The 25,109-nt window shown below is 37.7% G+C and overlaps 1 protein-coding gene and 1 long non-coding RNA gene across 6 annotated transcripts in view; one reads left to right on the forward strand and one right to left on the reverse strand.

The window, feature by feature from the left end:
- PDE4D (phosphodiesterase 4D) overlaps positions 1 to 25,109 on the reverse strand; it is a 629,197-nt gene that overhangs the window by 61,764 nt on the left and 542,324 nt on the right. The gene's annotated exons all lie outside the window — the stretch shown is intronic.
- LOC311427103 lies at positions 2,306 to 11,928 on the forward strand. The gene is made up of 3 exons (XR_014687211.1): positions 2,306 to 2,346; positions 7,879 to 7,987; positions 10,602 to 11,928. It is a non-coding gene; the product is annotated as an uncharacterized lncRNA (long non-coding RNA).

The raw sequence follows: 25,109 nt of genomic DNA on the forward strand, positions 1-25,109 counted from the left end.
TGTTCTCTGGATACCCAGTACCCTGAGCTGGTGGAAGGGGATGGGGAGCAGGATGTGGCCCTCATTACCCATGAAGAACTGGTTGGTGACCTACTACGGCACTTAGATGTGCACAAGTCGATGGGGCCAGATGGGATCCACCCAAGGGTACTGAGGGAACTGGCAGAGGAGCTGGCCAAGCCGCTGTCCATCATTTATCAACAGTCCTGGCTATCGGGGGAGGTCCCAATCGACTGGCGGCTAGCAAACGTGACGCCCATCTACAAGAAGGGCCGGAGGGCAGACCCAGGAAACTACAGGCCTGTCAGTTTGACCTCAGTGCCAGGAAAGCTCATGGAGCAGATCCTCCTGAGAGTCATCACGCAGCACTTGAAGGGGAAGCAGGCGATCAGGCCCAGTCAGCATGGCTTTATGAAAGGCAGGTCATGCCTGACGAACCTGATCTCCTTCTATGACAGAGTGACGCGCTGGGTGGATGAGGGAAAGGCTGTGGATGTGGTCTACCTTGACTTCAGCAAGGCTTTTGACACCGTCTCCCACAGCATTCTCCTCAAGAAACTGGCTGCTCTTGGCTTGGACTGGCGCACGCTTCGTTGGGTTAGAAACTGGCTGGATAGCCGGGCCCAAAGAGTCGTGGTGAATGGAGCCAAGTCCAGTTGGAGGCCAGTCACTAGTGGCGTCCCCCAGGGCTCGGTGCTGGGGCTGGTCCTCTTTAATATCTTCATCGATGATCTGGACGAGGGCATCGAGTGCACCCTCAGTAAGTTCGCAGATGACACCAAGTTAGGTGCGTGTGTCGATCTGCTTGAGGGTAGGAAAGCTCTGCAGGAGGATCTGGATAGGCTGCACCGATGGGCTGAGGTCAACTGCATGAAGTTTAACAAGGCCAAGTGCCGGGTCCTGCACCTGGGGCGCAATAACCCCAAGCAGAGCTACAGGCTGGGAGAGGAATGGTTGGAAAGCTGCCAGGCAGAGAAGGACCTGGGAGTGATGGTGGACAGTCGGCTGAATATGAGCCAGCAGTGTGCTCAGGTGGCCAAGAAGGCCAACGGCATCCTGGCTTGTATTAGGAACAGCGTGACCAGCAGGGCTAGGGAGGTGATCGTCCCCCTGTACTCAGCTCTGGTGAGGCCGCACCTCGAGTACTGTGTTCAGTTTTGGGCCCCTCGCTACAAGAAGGACATCGAGGTGCTTGAGCGGGTGCAGAGAAGGGCGACGAAGCTGGTGAGGGGCCTGGAGAACAAGTCCTACGAGGAGCGGCTGAGGGAGCTGGGCTTGTTCAGCCTGGAGAAGAGGAGGCTCAGGGGTGACCTTATTGCTCTTTACAGATACCTTAAAGGAGGCTGTAGAGAGGTGGGGGTTGGCCTGTTCTCCCACGTGCCTGGTGACAGGACGAGGGGGAATGGGCTTAAGTTGAGCCAGGGGAGTTTTAGGCTAGATGTTAGGAAGAACTTCTTTACAGAAAGGGTTGTGAGGCATTGGAACAGGCTGCCCAGGGAAGTGGTGGAGTCACCATCCCTGGAAGTCTTCAAAAGACGCTTAGATGTAGAGCTTAGGGATATGGTTTAGTGGAGGGCTGTTAGCGTTAGGTTGGAGGTTGGACTCGATGACCTTGAGGTCTCTTCCAACCTAGAAAATTCTGTGATTCTGTGATCTAGGAAGAAGGTATCAGTCTCTTGAAACACATCAATTTTAGTTAGTTCAGAGTAATTAAGGCCCTTCTGACTCCTAAAATTTTGAAGAACTACATAATCAGACTCTCACTATGTAGTTTAGTTTTACTGCATGGGGTGTTGCTTTTGGTGACTCTTCGGCTTTTCTCTGGTGTCCCCTCCTCCTCCCCCCCCTCCCCCTCTTTTTTTTCTATTAAATATTTGGTCTACTTCTTGGAAGAAGCTTTGGAATTAAGTCACTCATACAGATATAAATTGTTGTGAAGTCTAGAAGTATGCCTGCATTAAGTATTTGCAAATTCATCTGAAGAAATAGTCTTGCAATGCCACAGTAGTAGGGAAGACTATCAGAAAAACATTCTTCCATTGAAGACAAGCAGAAAAAAACATAGGATCAATACATGCAGCATATTTAAATGATTTACTGCTTTAATGACACAGTGGGTCAAAATGTTTGCAGTGTGAATGCTTCTTGCAACTCTTTACTCTTATCAAAAATCCCATAAAGCCAAATGAACTTCTGCTACCACACATTCCTACCCAATGCTCTTTTCCCTTCTGTCTGCCTTTGGCAAAGGACCAGCAGGTTCCTGATAGTAGGCCGAGTATGTTCCTACAGTTCTTCACTGTCCATAAGAACCTGCAGGACCTCATTTGTTCACTGGCAAAAGAAGTAAGTTCTCCTGTAAAGCAATTAAACTTTGCTCAAAATAAAGAAAAAGAGGAAAGTTTGTCTGAGGTTTTCAAGTAGTACTACAGCAAAATATCATCTGCTTACATTTTTATTGCTTTATTTCTATGAACAACCTGCATTTTGAGGAAAAGTATGTACCTTTTTGAATTTCTTATTTTTCTCAACAGTTGTAATTGGTTAGATTTTGAGACTCTTGGACAAGGAGTCCAATACTGGATTCATTGTTCAATCTGCTTTCATATTCTATTTCTTATATAATACAAAAATTCTAGGTGCTAGGATGTATCCTGAAGATCATTTTCCCCTGCAGCTATAAAACATTTGGTATCTGAGTAGGATACTGCTGTTCTTTCAGCATGAGAGGAGTCACAGATTTTCAAAGTAGAACAAAATTAAATTAATAGTCAAGAAAATAAAAGACATTTTGTCAAAAATTTGGTGGTTCAAATAGTCACACTCTCACATTTGCTGTTCTGTAACAGTGTCTGATCCTACTAGAAGGGATCAAAGGACATTACATTCATTACATTGTCCCCATCAGCATTTTGCTGAAGAGTGCAACTGTTATATATGCTTGGCATTTGGATGAAAGTAACCAGAAATACAAATCACTTTGTGTATGAAAATTTTTAGTGTTAAAAAGACCTAATAATTTTGATTTCCTACTTTCTTAGAACATATGATCAGAACACACACACAAAAAAAAGCTTGATTTTTTTTAAAAACAAACAAACAAACAAACAAACAAACAAAACCAACAGCTCATATAAGCCATTAAAAACCACAGACTTCACTTTTAAGCAGATTACTGATGGCTTAGTCTGAAATGCCAATAACTGCAAGACCCAGAAACTCTGTTTTGTCATAATTTTTTTATTACCAACTGAAAATTTTAGACTGAGAGGAAATTTGTAAACTGGGAGTTCCATCTGCGAAAGAATTTCAGGATCCCTGTTTTTTTTTTTTTTCAAAGGAAAGTTCCTCAAAAACTTTACAAATGCCTATTCAGAAATTACCACAGAATAAAATAAAAATAAATATTTCTCTAAGTACCAGGACTAGCAGTTTATTTTCCTAAGCTTTTGTGTCTCCTGGTTGATTTGACTTTTGAATTTAACAACACCTAATGGTGCAGCCTGAGCTAACACAATATTAAAACTTATAGACACCCAAGTTTAGAAAAAGTTTCAGCTGGACTTTGCTAAAGAAACCTCAATAGAATTCCTGGTGTCTGATAAAATGGGAAAGCTGAGTGAAAGCTTTCTAAGAACTGAGGAATTCATATTCGCTCTTTTCCATCTAGTCTCTAGCAAGAAGTATGCTAAAACTAGACTATTTTTCTTAAAAGAAAGTGTTAATAAGTGTCCTTTGTAGTTGTCCATTTTCACGTTGCACTAAATGAATTTAATAAATCACCACCTCACTTCTAGACTTAGATAACAGCAGTCAATGATTTCAGAAGTTAATATTTTCCTTTTTCTAAGGAAAACACCCCCAAAACATCCTGTGTGTTCCTAGCATTAATTCGAATTTGAAACAGATTTGCACAGTATTGATAAGATAAACTAAATGAACTGATGGCAAAAGTGAGCAGCTGGAGACCAGCCTTTATCAGGTCATTATGGGGCCCTGGAGATGTAAGAGAAAGGAAACCTCCAAGTCTTTCCTCAGTTAGGCAGCAGGAAGCCTGCTCTCTTTTCAACAAAGCAAATAGGGAATTAGGAGAAGGCGCAACTTCATTCAGCTTCACTGCTGAAAGCATCAGAAAGGGCAGTAGCAGGGATCAGTTTTTCACCTTTCCCTTAATGAAACTGTCCTCATTCCCTTCACATGCCATTAGCTGGGTTGTATTTACATGGGACAAAGGGTTAGGCTTTTGCACTCCTCAGCAAACCAAGAACACATGCAATGTATCTCTTTAACTTCAATATTTGTTTTGTTCTTAAAGCTTCTCTCTTGGGTCAAGTGATGTCTGAGTCAGCATTTGGGCTAGCAGCATGCTTCATATCACTGGACAGACCCAACACATCCGGTGCACTACTAAAGATAATAGTAAAACCCGAAGTTCCTGTCTGTATGGACACTCTTGGTGAATGAGTATGTGCTAAATCAGACCCTTACTAGTATCTGCAGGTCATCTATTGCATCTACTGCATCTCCATAAAACTCCAGTTCTAACAGAACCTTTACTGTTATCTTGAATGTTTTTCTTATCTCTTTTGTTTTAGTGTCATTGCTCATTAATATATTCAAAATGTTATAAAAGTAGTGCCTGAGAGCCTCATTCAGGATTAGATCTCATTTATATAATAGGTGGTGCAAAGCCTTCAAGCCTCTGGGTCCTCTCCCATGATTTTTAAAACATAACCTCACTTCCTATTTATGCTATTTATTAGGCAAATACTGTTCCCGTCCACTTGATTATTTGCTTTTGTGGAGGAAACCAAATACTACTCTGAGAGTCAGATACACAAAACTGTTATTACATTTGTGTCATCAGTAAGAAACCTACGGTTTAAACTGAATGAACTATGTTAGTCACGCAGTTTCTTTACACTGGACAATGAGTCAGTCATTCTTTCTGCTACATTTCTGTCATATTGTCTCAGGAAATTATCCCAGAGGCTACCAGCCCTCGAGCTAACATTGTAAGTACCAGTCACTGTTACTGCTGCTGCGAAAAGGCCAGGCTGGGAGAGGGTTTGTTTTGGATGATAGGTATGCAACGGATAAACGTCATCCATCAAAACCACAAGACAGCTCAACCTGCTCCTCCATGCGTCAAGTTGAAAACTCGACAAACACTGTGTCAGTCTTTCCCTTACAGCAAATTTCAGCTCTTTCACAATATTCATTAACAGTTCATTTCCCTGAAACCCACAGAATGATTTTTTCCCTTATATTTTATTTTAGTTAAAGCCTTGAGCCAAATGTTGATTTAAACATTGATTTAAGTGGTGCCACATTCTTTCATATTAACCGATGATCTCTGCCTCTAACTTTTACGTAGATGAAGTAAAAGAGATCAAAAGCAGGGTAATAAATAAAAGGTGAAGGAAAGATACATTACTGTAATTATTTGTCGACATCATTCTGGAGTTTATGTATTGAGGAAGATTGCCCAACACTTTATTTTCTCCTTCCATGAGTACAGATCCAAATTAAAAGTGATGGGAAACTTTTTTTCCACAACATAAAATTTTTGAAATTTAAAACCAAGCAACCAAACAAAAACCACCAACAACTATCTATACATTCTGCTCTACAGAAGGGTGACAACTAACTGGTTCAAAGTTTGTTTGTTTGTTTGTTTGTTCCTGAAATGCAATAATATAAAAGTTTACCCTAAAATAGCTAACAGCCTGATTATTATGCAACTCTCTTGGAAGAGACAGGGCTAACATTTTTTTACTACATTTTCCCACATCCTGTACAAGCATCCTAAATGCAGGGTTGTTTACTATTTTCAAGGCTGGTCTCTCAAATTTTTTTCTGCTGAAGTTCTGATATGAATACATAATAAAGAGGAAGCTTTTACCCTCCTAGCCCTGCAAATGATCAGTATCTCTGTGGCTCAAAGCTTTATTTATTTATACAAAGTGGAGCAGCTCTAAGAAGAGATAGTGAGATGCACACCACAACTGCTTTGTTTGAGATTCTTCCCCAATAGCCAGGCTGTGGAGGTACTTCAGTCTGAAAATGCCCTTGTATTGCTCTTCTCATAATGCCATCTGAGAGAGATAAGACATTTTTCTAAGTGATGCTGGTACGGTTCCAAAAAGAAATTTGAGTGGGTTTGAAAATTATTATTTGAAATTATTATTTGAAAATTATTTTCTAACAGGAAACAAGAGTTAGATTTCTGAACCTCTGAAGGTAATCAGCTAAATTTTGCTAATGGGTCTGGGATCTTACCCGAGGTAATTGTGACAGGTTTGATAGTGCTGACTGGGGCTCAGGTGCAAATTTGTCTGGCGAATGAAGGAGGCTTAACAAGATCACTAATCTTCATCAGTGCTGCAAAAGGGAACTTGGCATAGTAAAGAATCAAACACGTGTTTCCCAAAATGTCTGATTTCCCAACAGCAAGGAAGAGCACTGTGGAATAAAGATCTGTACTTCATGACTGAATTAATCAATAAATGCCCATTGTCCATAATCCTAGGACAATCATCTACACAAAAAGCCAATTTCAGGATGTTAACAGGTTATCTTCCTATTTTTTCTTGAAACACAAGGTTTGTTAGGGATATATACCTATATGTATATATGTATAATATATATATATTTCTAGGGATATCTGATATATATATATTATAAAAATTATATATATATATATTTCTTTATATATAAATAAGTATTATATATATATATCATATATATGTATCAGATATCCCATATATATAGAGAGATATAGATATATATAGGGGTATACACATATTTAGCGAGGTGGGGGTTGGTCTGTTCTCCCATGTGCCTGGTGACAGGACGAGGGGGAATGGGCTTAAGTTGCACCAGAGGAGTTTTAGGTTAGATGTTAGGAAGAACTTCTTTACTGAAAGGGTTGTGAGGCATTGGAACAGGCTGCCCAGGGAAGTGGTGGAGTCACCATCCTTGGAAGTCTTCAAAAGATGTTTAGATGTAGAGCTTAGGGATATGGTTTAGTGGGGACTGCTAGCGTTAGGTCAGAGGTTGGACTCGATGATCTTGAGGTCTCTTCCAACCTAGAAATTCTGTGATTCTGTGATTCTGTGATCCCTAAAAAACTTATATATATATATATATATATATATATATAAATATCATAAAATTCAGATATCCCTACAAAATACGTATATATTTCTAGGGATATCTTTTAACAGATGAGCTAGAGCTGCCCCAGTTCCAAAGCATCACTTCTGTAAGAGGTTCTCGTCTACATGGGTTTCAAATAAAATACTGGAACGTGCCTACAGAAACACAAAGAACTGTTTCTTCACTGTGAGGTACCTCTTTCTTCTTTGAATACAAACCTGTACAAACCTGTAACTGGACCATATAGATATGTCCCAATGTCCTACACATTCTCTCTTCTGGAATACAAAACTAAGCATAAATCCATAGTCCTCAGAGCTAAGTGCAAAACCATTAAAATTCTGCAGCTTAAAGTGTGAATATGATGGCAGCAGGAAGGTAAGAGAGTAATCAGTTTTCCAGGCCTGGGAGATTTGGTAAAAGTAATACATGATTTTCTGCTAGTAGGGAAGGTTTCATAGTTTCAAAGTGAATGTCTTCTACTAAATGCTGTGAGTGAAAAAAACTTTTTTTTTTTTTTTTTTTTTTTCCTAATTCAGATGTAGTCTACATTTTATTCTGTTCCAATAACTTTCTACTAGTAACCTATAATAAGGTTACTAGTAGAAAAAGGATAAGTATTTGCCAATAATTAAAGATATTTTCCCATCAGTACTTTATGGGTAAATTTATAATTTTGTACATTTACATAACAACATCTGTAAACATTTACTACAGCGAGCTTGACCTTAACAAAGACTGCTTCTGACTGAAAGTCAAAAAAGAATCAAACAGGATGGTTGCTGGTTGCCTAGGGCCATGACAGTCTTGACTGCTGCACTTCTTGGTGAGTCCTTGACAGTAGTGCTGAGCATCTTTCTTGATTTTAATTTTAAAATAACTTGGAAAGGCCATTATTACATTTTGAAAGAAGAGGAAATTGCATTTCTTTTAAAGTAAATAATGACAGTGATGAATCTAATAAGAACTGTAATACGGTACTCTGCTCTTATGGTACAAGACTGGATTAACAAACCATATCTACATTATATCCGTTTAGATTGCACTCATTTTGCTCAACACTGACACACAGGAGTGGCAGCATGGCATTTACAGATTCTGATAACAGGAAGCTGTATAGACTACAGCAACTGCTTGAAACTACAAAAGCTATTTAGACATGAAAGGTTTTCCAGCAGCAAGCCCGTCAGGTCTACAAACACCCTCATATTTTAAACTGTATGTAACAGATCATGTAACAGACTAGTAACTACCACAGCATAGTGTTGATTTAGAGAAAAGGACACCAACCATCAACTTAGCAGCACCTTCTACCATTGTATGTCACCGAATGTGCCATGTCAGTATAGCAAAACATGACTCTACCGTTCCTTTGAGACCTGACAAGTTCAGAGCTTCTGGTAAAATGGATTTGTTCTGCTTGGCAAAGCTTGCTTAATCAACACTTAGAACCAGTTTCCAAAGCACTGATTATTTCTTCATAGCATTCTAGGTAATTTTAAATTAACTAGATTAGTGTGTGTAGCTTGATAAAGCAATTGACACTGTGCTTGGGCATACCAGCATTATTTATACATCAGATTTTTATTTTTTTTTCCATAATGTAACTAGCAACTTTCCACGTTACAGAAAGATCATTGTGATATATTGGTCAGGTCACAGGAAGTTTAACTACGCATCATTTTCTTTAATTTTGGCTTAGGAACATGAGAATTTTGTAAAACAACATGAAAAAGCCTCAGAAAAAAACTGATGCAGCAGACCAGTCAAATATAAGAAATGTTAGTTATTTCAAAATGGACCATCACAAACCTACATTTATTATACTTTAATTGGTATGTTTATATTTTAATTGTTTGTGCATTAATTTACTATCATTTATTATTATTATTTTATGTATACATAAAATTAGTCTTTTCCATACTGCTCGTAGTTTCACAAGACCTCTATCATGTGTAATAAATCTTTTTATGCACCTGAACACATTTCTCCTTCCAAAACCTGTATTAAATTACTGTGTGCTTGAACATGGACCATAGACAAATGTCCTCTACCATCTCAGTCCATATCTGCTTAGTAGCAGCTCCTTGCTATAAATTACTGATGTGACCACATTGCTTGAAGCAAAAAGAGCTAAGATAGCTCAAGCAGTTTAAATTATCTGATTTTGTCTGAACCATATTAGGAAGCACATGCAGAAACTATTTCACTGCAAGGTAAATTTGGACAGTTTTAGCAGCCTGTAGTAACCTCTGTGACAAGAATCTGAAAAAGGACATCTGCCTATGGTTTTAAATAGCGATATTTCCCTAAAAGCTCAACCAGAAAACAAAGACCTGTTGTGCTCCTAAGTGTATTTACACTGCTTCACTTGAGAACAACTCCATTGGTTACACTATGTATTCAAATGTTAAACAGAAAAGTAGTTCTCACAAGATGAGAAAAAGCATGTTTTGTAACCTTACTACAAAGTTGTTCCTACAACCCCATAAAATCTCAGACCTGTATACTTTATTGTACATCTATTTATTCAGGAAATACTCAAGAAAAAAAAGTTATCTCATGCATAATTTATCTATATTGATAAAACAATTCTCGTTTACATTCAAGGTTACATGAGAAAAAGTGAACACCTTTTATCTTTTCACCATAATTACTTCTGAAGTTCAAAATATCTTTTTTTTTTTTTGTATCAAAAAACAGCTTTACAATCCAGAAAAAAAAAAAAAAAAAAAAAAAAAAAAGTAAAAAAGTACAAAAGAGGAAATGAAACTTTCTGAGAATACATCTTTATACCAGACCTTTGGCTATATTCAAAGACACATACTGTACCACTACAAATGAGTAGAAGGAGTTCACAAAGTTCATGGAGGTCTACCTACACTTAAATCTTTTGTTCAGTCTGAACCAAATCCAACAGAGGTGTAAACATATCAAGCTTACTAGATTCAGGAAAGTTTCTTGAAAATAAGTCATGAGCTTAACAAAGATTTGCCTTTTAAGTCTCTACTGAGAAACCATATGAAGTGTGTGCTCACTACCTGTAGACTATATGGAAGCTACAAAGGAGAGAAAGGTTATGCTTTTGTAGCAAACACTTCAGTTGGAAGTTGTGTCCGTTAGACTCATGTCTATCTAGCAATCTATTTATCAGGATATATCTTTAGGAAATCAAACTTTGCTAAGCCTGCTAACCTGGTGCTCACAGAAATACAGAAGTATCTCATTTATTTATTTATTTATTACATCTGATTTAACATTTTTGTCTAACCATTTCATGCAGTCATTTTTATTTTTTTGTTCAGAATTAGAATTTATAAAAGTATTTATTTATTTATTTATTTATTTATTTATTTATTTTATTTTTTGCCAAATGAGAGTTCTGAATAACTTTTCTTTTTTTTTTTTTTCCCTTTCTTTATTCCTCATATAAAATTCAGTGCCCAGTTTCAGTACCCTACATGGACATGCCTGCTGCTGTGACAATATTGACTGTGGTGGCAATACACACACAGGAAGGTGCTTGGCTTAGCTCTCAGCTCTCACAAAGACTTCCCTCACAAGAAAGGAAAGTGGTTAGGAGGGAAAGTGATCTTTTTATTTACAACCTGATAAAATATGGTAAAGGCAAACACAGGAAAATATGGGACCCAGTAGTATCATTGTATAGTCACATTTCCATGAGAAAAGTAGTTTCTAAGCAGATTGAGTATTTTCTCAATTTTTTCTACATTTAGTGTCAGAGGTCATGTTACAAGACAATTCTTGCAAGCAACAGATACAAGAAAATGCAGAAGCTGGCCGTACTTTCTGTACAAAAGTGACTGCCCAAGCCATTTTTGTGGTTAAGAAGAGATGGTATAGCCATTGTTTGAAAACCTGCCTTTATTTGAAACAGCAAAATGAAATACCCAAGTCCAGTTCACTTTTAAGGTAGGAATGAATGGAAATTCTAAAGAATCTTCTCATCTGACAAAAAATAAATAATAATAAAAATAATAAATAAATAAATTGAAAAAATACATGTACTTTCAAAATGCTTTGTAAAAGGCAGAAAGGAATCATTCTATGTCTCTCCCAGCAGTTAATGAGAAGCTGCTGGTGTGAGGTCACTCTTGTCCTTGGAAGCCCACACTCCTATCCACACAAAATAATGCAAAGGGTGTATACATCATGTTTCAGATGATGGATCAAAAATACTTTGCAGAGTATAATATAATGGACAAAAAAACCTTTAATAGTTAAAAATCAAAGCAGAAGTGGAAAAAAACCCACAACGCAATGTGAAAATTTAAACACAAAATTGAACTACAGAAGTAATCTAAAACAAAAAACAAAAAACAAAAAAACAAAAAACAAAAAACAAAAAAAAAAAAAAAAAAGAGGAAAATATGAAAATATGAGTAACATAACAAAACTCACATGTCGACTTCAACATTTCCAGTGACTGTATTTTAAAATAACACTTCTTGAGTTATGGCAACCAACAATATTTCTTCTGCAGCAGTTAGGACATTAACAGCTGAATGGAGCAGAATTCCTTTGCATGTTACTGATGAAATCAGCCCACATAAGGGAAACAAAAGTTTTCCAAATTTTGCCGGGGAAGAACAGACATTTTACAATGCTATCATTCAATGTTCAGCTTACTGAAACTTCCAAGTTAAGATAAAACAAATTTCTAAGCTGCAATATGCATTTATATTTTATATATCTCATTTATATTTTTGGAGCTTCATTTCATCATTAAACTTGGGCAAAAATGTACTGCTCTGCTGATCGTTTTTTCAGAGGAGAGAGATTGAATAATGTGTAAAAGGAAAGCAATAGTTTAAAATCAACTGTTGCATGAATTTCCATGTACTTTTTAACATGACATACAAAGACAGTGAAAAAAAAAATTATCAAGAATTACAACAGGACAGTTGAATGACATTATTCTTGAAAAGGAACAACTTCCAGTGAGGGTAACCCAAACTCACAGTATCTTTTGGATTGCAAAGGAAGGCCATGCAAGACGTGAAGGAAGGAAAAAGAGACCAAGAGTTAACTGTATTGTTGAAAGGAAGTCTAAGATGAAGGTCTAAGGAAAACATTTCTGCCTGCTTAATCTGTGCTGGGTACTTGTGCTAAAAGTCATTTGAGTCCTGGGTCAATGTTGGCAACTGGGGCAACCTGTTTGAAGTGTCCCTGCTTTACCAGGGGGTTGGATGGGACCGACAAAAGTGCCTTCCAACAATTCTGTGATTCTGCAGAAGTTCTTAAAAAAGTATCTGTTGTTTTTGGTGGCAGCATTCATACCAAACTTCCTGTATGATAACAGAGGCAAGCCTCCAGAGGGGATAAAAATGCCAAATACAGCTTATGATAAACATTTTGTTCAATTATTTTCAAAGTAATTGTTGAAGATAATGAAATTCAATTAAGCATATATGAGCTGATTTAAAAAAGAATAAGATTAACTATAAAACAAGAAGAGATACACAACTTGGCCAGATTCCAGAAGACAATGATATTTATGTAAAGGTGCAAGTAGAAAAGGGGAAGACGTTCTAAGCAGAAAAGCAATTGTTACATCATAAAAGTTTTCAAAGGGAAAAACACAGAAGTTAAAATCCTGGATCAGGTGAATTTGGGGGCAAAAGTCCCACTGATTGCAACAGATCAAAATTGCACTGAAGAACCACTCCACAGAGCAGTCAAGAGTGATACAAGAAGTGATAAATAAAAGTGACAAAATGACAGTAATGTTTGTGTTTTCTCTTTTTAGGGTTTGAAAATTAGGGTGCTACTATATATGGCAATGTGCACATTAAATGACTTATTTTTTGCTAAAAATTTTCAATGATTTCCATTCACCATGCACCTAATGTTAGTTCTAGTTGGATATAACTCTTATTTTTTCTTCTACGAGTTATTGAAAAGTGACCATTTTAAAGGCTACTTTGGGAGAACTTCCCTTAAGAAACACAGTGTACAATGCGCACTAGCCTGCAGGCTTGATTCTTGTACCATCTGGAAAATGGCACATCATAACTTCACTGGAAGTTTCAGACTTCTGACATTAAAAATGATTTCAAAAGGAATGTTTACATAATAAGAACACAATCAACTTAGCAGCAAGCTAATACAAGCAAAGTAGCTGAACCTTCTGCCATAAGAAATACTAAATCAGGCTTTGATTATTAGGTAAACTCTCTTAACCTCTGTGACATAACTAACGTAACACACTAAATCGCATCTTTATCTTAACGGATTTCGTAACCAGTTTTAACCTTAAACACAGAACAGTGTTCACTTTAAATTGCATTTGGTCTGGTGTAAAGAAGCACATTTGCTTTTTTAAGGCAAGAAGAGTGTTTTATATTGATGGGTATAACTCTAACACTATCCTCTAAACCACAGTAAGTCTCTGCAAAGGAAAATAGATATATCTAATAAAATAAAAAAAAAAAAAAAAGAAAAAAGAGCTACATCTTTCTCAACAGGTAGATACAAGCAATTTTAACAGAGGAACACTAATTTACTGAGTTCAGGATGTGTGCAAGCTTGCATAGTTTACACAAATGTGTAACATGCGAAGACAACTGAATTCAAACTCATGAGTAAAAAGCTAAATAAATATATCAAATTAGTCAAGCAAACATGACAAGCCACATTTTCTTGTGAAATTAGACAAGCAGTTGAGGTACTGAAATGTGAAAGACAAAAGTGAATACTTCAAATAACCTGCAAGTAATCTCATAATAAATGTTAGGATGAGCAGCGGGGGCAAAAAGACTACTTCTTTGGCAGCTGCAGCAGTTTGTCTCAGCTTAAGTGGGGCTGCACTTCTGAATTAAAAAAAAAATAAAATAAAAATTAAAGCCCTTAGCAATCTTCACGCTATCCTTCCTCTGGGGACACGTGATAATGTAGATCAGACACCCAAACCTGTTAAATATAGCCTTGCAAACCCAGTTCTTTTTGACCCGGCTAAATTCTCACCAATTTATTTCATGCCTTCAAAAACAATGGTGCCAGCACAGATGAGAGAGTGGCCTCAGGGTAGGAATGAATAGCTTGGTACAGAGTATGGATCTCTTGCCATTGGCACTGTGGCTAAGGTATGTAGAAGAAACACAGTCACAGTGGAACAACCATTCACCAGCAAAATACAAATTTGTTAGAATTTACAAGTACCTATTTTGACTGATAACAACCAAGTGACAATCTGCTCATTTGCAGACTCACAAAAAAATATAAATAAATAAATAAAAAATGAGAGAGAGAAAGAGCGAGAAAGAGAGAGAGTTGTTCTTAACACAGAATGCACTTCAGTGAAAAATACAGCATCGGGGGAATACCTGCTAAACGCCAGGATGGTTGGCATAAAAATAGTTTTCTAATAAAAGTAAACTGGTCAGTCCTTGTGTTCCAAAATTAGTCACACTCAGACCGATTCTTTCGATTTTAACCCTTTTAGGCCAATAAATCTTGATATTACTACTTCAAAAGTACCTTAGAAAATTGCCAGTGTTGACTGTGAGTAGGTAAAGGACCGAGCAGTTTAAAGTCTTTGAGAAATTTCTTGAGCATTAGGAGAAATAAACTCTCTCCCATCCCCTGAAGTTGAAGAAAAATATTCTAGCATAGTTTGAAAGAATATGTATACATCAAGAGAGGAAGAAGCACAGAAAAATTGTTTGAAAACAGGAAAACAAGAAAGATTCTGCTGACCAAAGAACTCTACATGGTACAGACCACAAATCTGAAGTCTCACAAACCTTCTTTTGAGAACATTATTAAGTGTAATAACAATTTATAGCAGATCTAACAATTTTTTGGCAGACCACACAGCATACAACTACTCTTGCCATCAACCACCATACGCCAGCAAACAGGTTTTTAGATTTAACAGAAAGTCACAAGAATGATTGGCAGAATATGAAAATGATTAGAAAAGCAAACGGAAAGAAAAATGACTCAGATTAAATTCTATCTATTCCAAAGAAACATGCTATAGCTGGAAATGACAATCCTTTTCTTAGATGCTGCATGTAGCTTCCTTAATAAACATATAACAAGCAAGCCAATAGGAAGCTCAGTTTGCCACTGCAGACTACTAAAATAGTTTGAACTGCAAGCAATATGCACACCCAAATTATATACTGTGATACTTAATTTTTTTGAGCTGTTCCACAGTGCAGAAGCCAATTATTCTTGGCAAGCATGCTCATCATGCCTTCCAGCTCCCCATCATTCATGTGTGGAGTACTGCCACATCAAAAGAATCCAGCCATAATTTCTATAAATCCTTACAGATGAAGATCAATCGGAAAAAAATACTCAACCTTTGGGAGAAAGGAAGATTTCAAATACAGTGGCATTCATCTGTTCAAAATTGTTATCAGCATAACCCTTTTCAAGAAAGATCAGCTAAAATTCTGTTTGGATAGACTGTTAAGCATCATAAGAAGTTTAATACTGACTTTTCATTATATGAATATAGCAAATTATGTTTATACGTAATTACATTACATGAAGAAAAATCATATAGATAACTTTTAATGGAAGTTATTTATACATTTATATATAATTTTGGTCACTAGTTGGTATGAGCTGTGTTAATTACACAGATTTCAAAAGAACCCAGCTGAACTTGAAGTTTCTAGTGCTACTTACTGCAGAACATCACATTAAGAGACAGTCCCTGACCTAAGATACCTGTATTCCAGCAGACACAGAAGCAAAGAGGGGCAAAATGAGGTTCCCAAGTCTACAACACCTACCTTGTTTGTCCCACGACTGTAACTAGAAGCCAGATCTCTGAAATGCAGTCCAGGATTCTACCTAGGGATCACACTGCCACAGAAGGGATAAGAAGGTTCCCAGGTATATTTTTATTTTAGAAATCTTCTATTTTCCTTAATAATACAAGAATTATTTGGGGGACGTAATTCGACTTGCAACTCAAGTCACACAAGAATCACTTTTGGGCACAATCTGGCTTGCAGCTTCAGTTAATATGGTAGTGACGACAAGCTCTCAGAGAAAATAAAAGATATATCTAACTCTAGTGTTCCATAACACTGCACCATCAAGGGCTGTGATATTTGAATATCTTTAATGTCTTTGGGTCTTTAATGTACCCAAAAGAGCAAAATGTTATGCTTGGGAAAGGAGCAAGTGTTCCATTTATATCTCCTGCAATAAATAAGAATATAGGAGCTTTTCAGTTGAGGCATTTAGGGAATCAAATTAAAGAATTAAGATCTGCTTACTTATCACAAGAATAACTTTACTGTTAGCAAAACAGTGAAGTAGAAGAAAGAAAGTCTGAAGGAAGAGGATGTGAGAAGAAATGCAATCTCTATAGCATTCAGAAGGAATATGATATACTTGCTGGGTTGCCTTTGTGCTAACAAAGGCCACGACTTGGTGATATAAACATAATTAGTGGCTTACAATAGAGTCATCACCCAGCAGTCCTGCGTCAGGCCTGAAAAAAGCAAAGTTTGGGCAAAAAGAAGCACATTGGTGCCAGTGTTGAAGGGGAGTGTGCAATTAGCTCAGGCAGAAAATACAATGTATTGCTAGGAAAACAACTACTTCAACGCTATAGTTTTTAATCAAAGTAACCAACACGGCAAACCCCCTCAGATGCTTGGGTCATGCAGGCAAATGTGACATAGAAGGTAGATGTTGAAACAAAAGAATTTCTAAAGGAAGTTTGTTCTCTGTTCTATGCAGAAAAGAGAAGTGCAAGAAAACAGAAAGTGAAGTTTCTCAGTTTCATTCTATACTTATTTAATCTCTAAATTATCATTTCAGGAGAAACAGATCAAACATTTCAGCAAAGTGCTAACATCTGATTTGATATTTAAATATAAACCTATATTATTTAAATATATCACATAATCAGGCATGAGCTGATTGATGGGGCAAGAGCACATTGAAGCATGTGACCAAAACCCAAGGATTTTTTTGGAATTGGGGAATGTGTTCAGCTAATTCACCACAAATGCAGTTCCTACCAACTGAATTTTTTCCTTAATCATCTAGTCGGGGTAGGAGGTTTTATTATCCTATTACAAGCTCCCACATGATACAGTTCTATCACATTGCAGCATAGCTAAAGCACATTTCGCAGAATTGCTAATTCATATTTCAAATGTTTTAGGAAAGGTACAGATCACAGATGCCCAAAAGAAAAGGGCTGTCAAGGGGCAACCCAGAACCAGTGTATTTCACATAAAACTTCCATAGAACTTAATTCCTCACATTTGGAAATGTCCTGAAGTGAGGTTAAGATTCACATTCCCAAAACCTCAATTTACCTGTAGTTTCTCTCCTACTTTAATACTAATGCAACCAGTTTTGGTATATTCATGATCTGAGATAATTCAGATTACTTCCCTTTACTGCTTTGCAAAATTAAATAATTCATCTTGTACCTTTAACTTTAGTTTCTTTGTAAGAGATAAACAGAAATCACAGCCTTAATTTTTACATAAATTCAGCAGTGAGGATTCTGTTACTATTATTTTTGCCAATTTTACACAGAACATCAGTTTATACTTCTAGGCATAAACTATGAAAGATTTCACTGCACTACTCTACCTTATAAATCCCTATTCAGAAGTGCTGCCTGATCTACCCAAATAAGTGTTCTTATTACCATACACAGGTGTAACAACACGTGGCTAAAGTTTTCAATTGTGCATAAACACATAGAACCAGTCACCCAAATTCATCCCATTCACAGCATCAAAATGTGCTAAGTCATGAAGGCAAAGAATTAAAACCTTGCACCACATGGTCATTTAAAGATCTGTGGACAGAAAATGGTTTAGCACTGTGCACCTGTGCACCATAAATACAGTATGCCCTGCTACGTCTTACTAACTGAGTGTATCTGACCTGCTACGTCCTACTAGCTGTATATATATGTCTCCTTTACACAAATACTTAATCACAAATCTTCATTTACATACAAGAGGCATCAGAATAGTCTATGTCTGAATTTAATTTCTCCTTTGCCTCTATAACAAATTTCCTTTCAAAAGGATTTTAATTTCCATTATTTAATCTTTCTTTTGAATAAAGACTGAAATGCAAATTCTCACCAAAGTACAAACTGTGCTTCAAGTTCTTGCTCTCCAGCCATACTATGTGTAAACTAAGGCTTTCATGGAAGGCTAATTCTGTTTATTTATTTGTTAAGCAGACTATAATCAGGGAGAAACTACAGCAAGAACATACTTATATGATTCCATATGATGCCTCTTTCACTCAGAGAAAGATTCTTATCAAACCAGTGCATTCTGCAATATAATTAAAATTAAAAATCCCACAACACCTATTATTATACTAATAAGGCAAAGAATAATGTCAGCCAACATCCTCTGGTAAGAAAGTTGAAAGAAGAAGGGAGAGGATATATAATGTCAATAGACTTCAAAGAGAGTGCCAAGTTCAAATGTAAACAAATGTAAAACACCAGCAATACAATTCAAATTAGTGGTTTGTAATGATGTCATCTCTCAGTCTGATGTCAGGCCCTAAGAGAACAAGATACAAGCAGTGGAGTGAAACACATTTGTCCAAAGTCCACAAGACCACAAGAAAGGATTGTGTTTACCCCACAGAATTAAATATATATATATAAAATATATATAATATATATATATATATAAACAATTCTCAAACAAATGAAAGCAGTACCCAAGGCAGGATGCTTATTAAACTTTTAAAAGCTATTACTCTGTAAGTGGCAGTATTTTAAAATATTTTTCTTGTTTTGTTTTGCTTTGTTTTTCCCTACTCTGTCTACTGGAACTTGCTGACAGAAAGGGACACTTCTATTACAGTTAACATAGCCCTGTGAATATAACACTAATGGAACAAAGAGATATTGATTTTTTGTTTCCTTTCAGTTGCATTTTTAATGTTCAGATAAAGTACCTTGGGGGGGGGGGGGGGGGAGGGAAGGGAGGGAGAGTGTTTTATTATTTTATTATCAAGTTAAACAGAAACGTGACCTTTAAAAAACCTCTCCATAACCACCCTAGTGGATGCCTAACAGTTTTTCATTGTTGAACATTTTCTGAGCTATTCAATTATCTTACAGAAAATACTTCCAAAATCTGTATACTGTGCTTTCATTTTAAACCATGTTCTGCTATTTCTTTTATGGAAAAATATGCAAAAGCATGTGTTCTAGTATTCTATCACTAGCAAAAGACAGAAGTAAAAATCAAATATGCCATTTGTTTTCTTTCGGTTTCCTTGAAGTGAGAGCGAGCCAGATTTCACTACAGAACAGCCCAGTTAATCATTATTCATTAAATGAAGTCTCCAAAGAATGTTAAATTGTACAACAGGCTCATGATGGGACAAGGGGCTTTCTAATTTTCCTGCAGATACTGATGAAAAGATCCTAAATATTATTGTTTATATCGATTAAGCATTGTTCACTTCAGGCTTTAAAAGCTATTGCTTTTGCTTCTAATGCTCTTAGCACTGATTTGCAGAACCTAATAGTTCAGTCTTGCACAGGCAAATTTGGAAAATAAATAGCTCCTGCAGTGGACATGTGCTAACCTGCTCAGAGAACATCTATAAGTATACTGCTTGCCACCTTTTTCCTTCCTTGTGGCAGTAGGAGAGCTGTAATAGTCAATACAATTGCAGTAAGAGTAACAAGAGAGTTGCTGAACTACAGAGACATGTTTATTCAATGCTACTTCAAAACACTTTTGGAGCTTGAGAGAGAAGACGAGCAGCAGGTCCTGTATGGCACTGGGACCTGGCACACGGAGACAGGAGTGGACATGACCAAACCAAAAAACTTCTATCAAAAATAAATAAATAAATAAAATAAAATAAAAATAATAATAAAAAAAAATATGATACGTATCCAGGTAACACTATCCTGATGTAAGACAATGTGTGGGAAAATCTGGACACAGATTTTAATTCTCTAACTGGCTCATTCTCTGTATGTTTGTATTACTCATGACATCTCTCCTCTGACTTCTTCCTTTATAGTGTGCCAAAACTTAGCTATTTACATTATGTTTTAAGTACTTCTCCTCACTCTCTTTCAGCCCTCATTCAGACCTGAGACACTATTTTCCCTCTCTGATCAGGTCACAATGCTTTTAAACTGACACAGTTGGATTTCTCCCATCCCATTTTACACTTGCAGGATTTTGTCAAAATGCCAAAATAATTTTCATTAAAATTGTAACTTTTATTTCTCTATTGTTGTGATGCCTCTAAAATCTTTCTAGGAATGAGGCTGCTGCTGCATTGGGTCAGTTGTTTCTCATTCCAAATAATACTGTCAGTGTTTTTTATTTGCATATATATATATATCCCATCATAAATGATCACCTCCTTCCTTTCTCTACCCTTTCTATCTACCCTTCTCTAGAATTCTGCCTTTACATCATAAACATAAAAACCTCTGAGACATAAAGCATCAGGTATAGTTTGTAAGCATAAGCCCTAGCCTAGAAATGGGGTTCCTTGGTGGTACTGCAGTGACTGGAAATGACAATGAAATGTTGAAATTTTCCCTAAGTTTGAGAATGTTTGGATATATACTTCATCTCTAGCTCAGGAAATGCAGCTTCTCTTTCTTGGTGTTAAAATCGGTGCTGAAAACACTAAAGAAAATCAGAGTGTAGACTTAATTATTTCCAGAAATACCGAAAATAAAATAAAAATAAAAAGCATGCCATAAGCCACATCTTACAAGTTCTTCTAACACTGAAGTATTTGTAGTATTTCAGATTTCAGCCAGTATCAGTAGTTTCCTACCCTTCAAAGTTTAACCAGATGACAAAAAATATTTACTATTTTGACATGTTCACATAGAAGGTCCATCTGATCTCATTGCTTCTATTACTAATTGCATTCTAATTCCTAATTGCGTAATAGAGGGTAAGTATTTAACAGTCTCTTTACAAAAATAATCTTTTAGGACACTGCATTAAGTGGTCACCGTGTTCTAGATTTCAGAAGCTACATACAACGAACTGGTGGAGAAAACAATGTATAGAAATTATACAAATTATTTGTCAAAACAGACTTTAATGGTAATCTTTTTTTATAGGATTTATTTTTTTTTTTAATAATATGCAGCTCTTTCACTATAAATGCTACCCCTCTAAGAAAAAACGGAGCCTCTTTGTCTACAAGACTGATTCTGAAATCCCACAAAATAGCATTGTACTGTTGCCTTTCAAAATAGCATGGTACAAGAGATGTTGAGTCAAAAAATGCCAGGCCACTTGCAAGAAAGCTGATCTACAGACTTTCCTAAAGGTGACTGCTGAATGCTCTGCCCCCAGCAGCAACTGCTTCATGCACCAGCTCACGCTGGAGGCAGTGGACCATGAAAGGCCACGTGGAAGGACTTTAATCTTTTGCAACCCTGGTCGATGTTGGCTGAGCTGTAGCGGGAAACACTGTCATGCCACTGCTTCTGTGAGTCATATTTTTTATTACAGCATATATTTCCTGGCGAAATGGATTAGGCCGCACCATACATACTGCCTTATGTATTAATAATGCAGACATAATCTGCTACTTTATCACTGGGGTGCATTTTTATAGATGGAGTGATGTAAATACAACCACTCCTGTTCCTGGAAGCTCTCGTACTTCAAATTATATTCATAAAATTATACACCTATGTTGTAGCCTGATGTTTTGAGCAAATATATCACAAATATGGAAGATAAAAGCCAATAATGAATTCATGCTTCATTATCTAATTTAATAACGTGCAAACAATCCATGCTAAGCAAGGCAGCAAGGCAGCAAGGCAGTCTAGACTTATTTCAAGGACAGCTGAGTTAAAATACAATTGTAACAGTTAATGTACACTGCAATACTTCTGATACCATCTAAGGATTTTAGACAGCAAACAAAATTAGGTTATGCACCAAATAAATGGATACTTGTCTTTAGCCAAGCTATTTCATGGGGCAGAATATTTACGTTCAGGAAATTTGTCATGAAGGGATTTTAAGCCAATCAAGTTTGTGGGAAATGGAGAGTATCACTGCATGTTTTCTATCCACCCCCTTCCTTTTTTTTTTTTTTTTTTAAATACACACACACGCGCGTCTATATAAATGTTTGTTGTTACCAAGATATTTTATGAATTACTGAGTAAGTGGGTATGATATTCAGACAGTATGAGATATATGATGTATAGGGTTAAGATGAGGAAATCTATAAAGGTAAATAGAACAATGAAATAGGACCCAAGCAAGCTCAGTGTGTTTCACAACAGGATGTAGGTGCTTACAAATAGGGCTTCTCTCATTTCATGGCAAGCACTGCTGTCTGAGAAATTAGTTATAAAGTATTTCACTTGATGTGAATTCATTCCCACATCCATGAGGCCATGGATATGTAGTCATTTTAAGCTGCATCCAGTTATAATCCAGTAATAAATTTTCATGGTTGGACAGGTAGAGATGGTTTATTTTAGCTCCAGTTCCCAGTCCATCCTAGGACTGGGTATGTCCTAGGATGTCTACGCTGCATTCTGAAGATGGAGGCTGCTTTCCACCTCCAGTACACTGATGCTCACCTCCAAAGCCAGCAGGGGGAAAGACAGCAGGCGATTCTCTGCTGACCCCAGGCTCACGTCACTTAGGGCGAAATGGTTTATTTGTTGATAACACTTTAACATTCTAGATATGAGAAGTTTGCCTCTCCTGACACTACTGCTCTGTAACAACCTAGTTAATTCTAACTTATTATACAAACATGCAAATTCTTAAGAAATGTAGAACACCCTTTATGTATCTTTATTTTCAATATTGCCACATAATCCCATCCTAAAACAGAGAAACCTGTCGTCCTACTGATTTCAGCTCACTTGATGCCTTTTCTGGGGGGCATCCATAGTGGGCAGGGGCATTAAAATTACTCAACACACAACAAGGTATTAAGTATTAAGTAAGACAAAGAATGGGTACAATTTTTGTATTGTGATGGAGTAAAAACAGGTAAAAGTGTGTTCAGATTTACTTGCAGATAGAAAAACACACCTGATTTTGCTTTGACGTTTTGTAAAGAAATATTGACGTCTATGGTGATTTTATGGGGATATTCACGACTTAGGGAAGATTCAGATGCAGTAAGCACGAAATCATTTTTTATCATGCATACAAGCACGTTACCCTCAAGTTAGGAGGTTGCTGTATATTTTTTTAAGGCAGCTGCAGCCAGTAGACATTATTTTCTTCCTGTCCAGATACTCAAGATTTCACGAGCACCTAAAGCTACTCCCTTATATAGAGATGAAAGCAGCTATGAAAAGCAGCTCGCCAACACGAGTATAGATTTCAAACTGCGCAAGGCCACCAAGCACCATGCCTTGCCCCCTGCTACCCCCCCAAAACCAAAAAGTTGAGGGGACGTCTGCACCCAGCAGCTCGCCTCACGACCTGGGCTAAGCCTTGCGAGAGGGAGCTGCTTGCTGTGAAGGCAGCACCTGCCCTGTGCGAGTGAAAACACAGCGGTGAAAACACACAAAAACACACGCCCGCCGCGGCCGGGCGCTTCATGCTGCCGGAAAGCAGCAGGAGGGGTGAGGGGGGCCATGGGGGTGCCGCGGCCGAGCCCCCCCCCGCCCCGCTGACGTCAATGGCCGCCTTATCGCGCCGCCTGCGACAGCAGCCGCAGCCCTCAGAGGCCGCCGCCAAGCTGCGGAGTGGAGCCGGCGGCGAGAGCGGAGTATGGTCGCCTCGTCACGGCGGCGTGCCTGACAGGGGCCGGCCCCCCCGGCTCTGGTCTTGGAGTCATGAGGTCACTAGGGTTGGAAAAGACCTCCAGTGCCGTCTGGTCCTACCATCACCCTACCACCAACGTCACCCACTAAACCGCTGTGGCCGCGCAGAGGTCGAGGCTGCCTGTAGGCAGAGGGGACTAAAGGTGTTCAGTTGCAGACGCTGTCTCGTGGCAGACAAAAAGGACAAAGTCATTCGACGTTACAAAATTAAATCCCTTCTTCAGCTGTGTCGATAGGAAGGCCGTGGCAAACAGGCACAGCAACTAAGTTCCCGGGCTGGTTTGGTGATGGCAGGCCTAACGGGATTTACACCAAAATCTGCGGCACCCACGTATCTGAATTCGCACAACGTGGAGTGTATCAGACAAGTTTTCACCTCACAACTGACTCAACCAACTGCTATTTATCCCCATTAGCTGCCTGTAAAAAATGCCCCGAACATCTGTTTTTACAAGCATTCCTCCCTGTCTGCACCTCTACTATATATCCATGCCTCACATTTGACATATTCTGTACATACAGATACCATATGTATAAATCCCAGCAAATCGTATGTCACCATGTTTCCGTCCTGGTCTCTAGAGCACAACCAACTTTGGAATGAAGTACATGAGCATCATTTAAGCCCAAGTTTTTGTATCTACGGGTATCAGTCCCTGGTTTTATTTAGCCAGATACATGCTAATGGAATGTTCACACATCAATAAACCGTTACTGTCTGTGGCACGAAGCAAAAACACTCCAGCCCGCCCAAGTGCCGAATAATACTGTCCTAGCAAAAATAGATAAAACTCCATTACTTTTCAAAAGAATTAACAGCTGCTTGCCCTGTATCTGAATGTCACCAGAATGCGGGAAGCCACACCTTGATGAGTCTGTAGAGGCAAAGCATGACAGGCTGAAAAACTGCAGACACAGCTGCTCCTCATGAGGTTCTTGGACTGTTTCAGCGTAATACCTACACTTCACAAATTCTGTTGTTATTTTTGTTTTGAAAAACATTGTTCTTCAAATGGATGACAGAGGAACTATGCACAGATAACGGAATAGAAAGATGATATGGAGACTATACTTGTTCCTTTCCTGCTCAGTAAGCACATCACTCATTTCAGATGCCCTTTTTTCAATTACAGGAAATGAGTAATTT

The sequence above is a fragment of the Aythya ferina genome (genome assembly GCF_964211825.1).
Source record: "Aythya ferina genome assembly, chromosome: Z".
Classification (NCBI taxonomy): domain Eukaryota; kingdom Metazoa; phylum Chordata; class Aves; order Anseriformes; family Anatidae; genus Aythya; species Aythya ferina.